This window comes from Tamandua tetradactyla, chromosome 2 (assembly GCF_023851605.1).
Source record: "Tamandua tetradactyla isolate mTamTet1 chromosome 2, mTamTet1.pri, whole genome shotgun sequence".
In the NCBI taxonomy this organism is placed as follows: Eukaryota; Metazoa; Chordata; class Mammalia; order Pilosa; family Myrmecophagidae; genus Tamandua; species Tamandua tetradactyla.
This window is the reverse complement of record NC_135328.1, coordinates 83,449,776-83,453,776: the sequence shown is the minus strand read 5'-3', so window position 1 is coordinate 83,453,776 and position 4,001 is coordinate 83,449,776. Positions and strand designations below refer to the sequence as shown.

At 39.6% G+C, this 4,001-nt stretch overlaps 1 long non-coding RNA gene across 1 annotated transcript; it reads right to left on the bottom strand.

Annotated features, from left to right (window-relative positions):
• Positions 1 to 532: 532 nt before the first annotated feature.
• On the bottom strand, positions 533 to 3,023 carry LOC143660968 (uncharacterized). The gene is made up of 3 exons (XR_013164359.1): positions 2,932 to 3,023; positions 2,560 to 2,633; positions 533 to 670 (listed from the first exon to the last, which is right to left on the bottom strand). It is a non-coding gene; the product is annotated as an uncharacterized LOC143660968 (long non-coding RNA).
• Positions 3,024 to 4,001: the final 978 nt, after the last annotated feature.

Below are 4,001 nucleotides of genomic sequence, written 5' to 3'. Positions count from 1 at the left end.
GATTGTTCCAAGAACAAAGAAGAGACCAGATTGCCTAAAGCAGAGGAGTCAGAGTAGATAAGCCTGGAAAGGTAGTTTCCAGCCAGGTGCAAGAAACTTTGAATTGCCAATGTGTAGAATTCTGACTTGTTCTCCAAGAAGACATATTGAGAATGTAGTGGAACCTTTACAAATTCAGATGTCTCACAACCATTTCAAATACCAAATAAAATACATCTTCCCCAATTTGGTCTCTAGGTTTCTTCAAAATCAGCACTTCAGAGGAAGGAAAGGAGAAGGGATGGAGGGAGAGATGGAGGGAAAGACAGAAGAATATGGGCATCTGGTAACCAGCCCATACCTCATAAAGGTTTCACATGCCTATGAATGTATGACTAAATCGTGTCTCTGTGACTCCCCAAAACATGCAGATAAAGAGCAAATGGGCTTTAAGAGTCTTGGGTCCTGCCATTTTTGATGGTTTTGGCATTATACCTACTGGACCATTCTAGAACACAAGTGTACACACCCAGAGATGGGACATGAAGCCGCAGATGAGATTTCCTGTGTAGAATTGCAGTCCACAAAATGTTCTGTGTAATACCCCTAAGTACTTGATTCATGGAATAATTCTGGGCGACCAATTTTGCCACTTCTGCCATCCAACATTTCTCCTTGTTTCTCAGCAGTCCTAGGATTATATGAAACAAAGGACAAATAATCTTGCTACAAAGCTAAGGAGAGATCTTTAATAAACAGAAAATAATATATAGTATAATTAATATAATCAGAAAAGCAGAATTATTTAGACATAGGGGTATTGACATGAATGCAACTTGAACAATAATCTATGAGTTTCTTCACAACCTTTAATGCTCTACTGTTTTTTGACTGAGATGCAGGAATATGAGGTATACACCATTCTATGTTCAATCTCATGAGACTGACATACTCTTCTCTCTGGTGCTAACTCCACTTGCTTGGTAAAACAGAAGTTCCCTTCACACCTTGTATTCTATGAGTAAAAGTACCAGTTCCTACCTTTAGGGACCTGTTGACCACCTGATCATAGGAACCCTTTCAAGTGATTTAACTCCTTCCTCTAAAAGTTCACTTAAGACTACCACCCACCACCCACCCCCTTTCCAAACTAGAACATGTCTACCTGAATTATTTTTCATAGGCCCCTGGGCTCTTTTTTTTGCATACATTTTATTACACTTTAGAATTTTACCTTTTGTGTGCTGTATCTGTAATTCTGTTGATTGGCTAAAGCTACTCGAATGCAATATACCAGAAATGGATTAACTTTTAAGAAAGGAATCTATTTGTTTATGAATTTACAGTTCTAAGGCCGTGAAACTGTCCAAATTAAGGCATCAAGGGAACCATATCTTCTCTGGAGAAAGGCCACTGGCATCCAGGTTTCCTTTGTCAGATAGTAAGCATAAAGCTGGCATCTGTTGGTTCTTCACTGCTGCATTTCATTGCTTTCAGCTCCCAGTTTCAGTGGCTCTCTCAGTTCCTCTTTTCTCTAAACTTCTCTCTGTTTTCTCATAAGGAACTCCACTAAAGGATTAAGACCCACCTTCAAATGGGTGGGTCACATCTCAATTGAAATAACCTAATCAAAAGGTTCCACCCAAAATAGATCTGCACCCACAAAAATGGATTGAAGAGTATGGCCTTTCTGGGGTGCAAACAACTCCAAACTACCACAGTAACATTTGCCTTCCCCAGTGAATTATATATAGCTCTTTAGGAGCAGAAACATTATGGGTTCTGCCCCACCAACGTAAGCATAGTATTTATCTCAGCATCAGGGATGTAGGTGACACTCAATAAATACATATTAAGTGAATGGATGAGTGAATGAACGAGCCAGAGAGTCTCTTCCCCATTGGTTCCCCCCAATGCCTTTGCTCAGTCTCTTTTTCACAGATGAATTCATTAAAGCCCATACAGTACTTATGGAGAACTCGGAGGTAAGGGGAGAGATGGATGGGGAAAAGAGGGTTGAAGCCGAATAACTATGTGGATGGGGCATCATCAAGGTATCAAAAGACAGGTCTAAATTTTACGATTTTTTTTTGTTTGTCATGGATTAGTATGAACTAGGGATATTCAGATTCCAAATAACATGATGATTATTATGACAGAGGTAGAAACAAATTGCTATAAGACTGCAGGGATAGGAAGGTGCTGATCCTACCTGGGGGAGAGGGAGGGTGTGATGTGTGAGTTATTTAAAGAAAATGTCATTTAAACTGGGCTTTGCAGAGGGAATAATAAATTGCTTTAGAGAGAAGGAAAACAAAGTCATTGTAGGCAGAGAAAGCAACATGGTTAAAATCCAGAGACAAGAAAGGGCCTGACGATTCAGACAATGGTGAAAGGCTTTGGAATACCAGATCACTAAATATAAACTGGAAGTTACAGGAGATCAAGCTAGAGGAATAAATTACCTGCTACATATTCCCCACCAAGACTGAAACAATGAAAGAAAGTACAAGTTTAGGAAGAAAGTATTTTAAAGGAAAAGGCATGGGTTTGGGGTAAAAAGGACCAAAATTCAAATACCTTTGATATTCCAGGATCTGTCTTTGGCACATTGGACAAGTTTATTGAACTTCTCTGAGCTTCAGTTTCATCATCTAAAAAAACAACAACAATATAATACTATCTGATTCAAAACCTTACAACAGGACAAAATACAAGAGCATATGTAAAATCCCAGCACATAACCAGGATTTTAAGATGTCAGTTTTCTTGTGCTTGTGAGTTTCATTTCACTTCTTTCCCCATTCCAGATCTCTTCTCACCACCACCACCCTCATCAAGCTCAGCTCCCACGAGTGACCAGGGTTTGACTTGTCACAATTTCTTTGGGTGGCTCCTTTTTTTGCCATTGCTCAATTCAAGTTGTCATCCCAAATCTCTGCATACCCATACCTCTAATAGACGCAACATCAAAAAGCTTTGGACTTCTGTTAGTAATTGCTGGATTGAGTACCAGGGCTCCTTTCCCCTCCTGCACAGCCCACATCCTACCCTACTCCCACCACAACCCACCATTTCAATTCCCACTAGAGCGGATGGCAAAAAATAATATGCAAGTCTCCCTGGGAGCCTGGCTATTGTTTGGAGGAACTGGGAGCCACGGTGCTCAGAGGGGCCATCCCCCCTCCTCCCCACACACCCTGCTTCCTGTCAATCATCCCGGAACACCGAGTGCTGGGCCTACAATGTTGTCCACAGGATGTTTGTTTGCAAGCACTGCCTTGCCAAGTCTTAAAGCTCAAGACTTAGGCTGACATTCCAAACACCAAAATGAGAAAGGGAGAAAAACCCTTGGGCAGTTCTCTTAATGCCTTAATAAGGTCTGTTTATATTCAAAAATAGCAACAGGTTATCTCAGCTTGCAGAGGCTGAAGAGTGTAGGAAGCCTGTTCTTTAAAATCCTGAACCCCTGGGAAGTTGATAACACAAGTTTCCAAGAGCGGACACTAAAAGCGTGTCCTTAAAGTACCTTTAGCATATTCAGTTGTTGCTTGCACAAATGATCAATTGCAGATTGCTCAGAAGGCAAATGGTTTGCTACTAAGTCACCAAGCAAGAGAATTTCCAAAACATATATAGTTAGAAAATCAAGGGTCTCAACAAAAGCTGTCAGCTTGAATTCAGCAGTCTGAGGTCACTGGGTAAAGTTTGAGATCCTTTCAGAGTTTGTATATGATCTGAGAAATGTGTGAGACATTAAAAATTGAATTCAAAGCATGAAAGTTTGAAAAGTAATTTTAAATCACTATGATATATGTTCTTTGGGTAGTGGGTAAAGGGTTTTCCTACATGTAAATTATTAAAAGATCCCCTGATTTGTCTTTCTGAGTCACTCAAAAATTTACAAGAGAGTCCTTGATATGTTTTCCCAACAAATATATAGTAATACATATGTTATATATATATATATATAATATCATTAGTCTATCTGCATAATCTATATAATTACTAAACAAGAATTT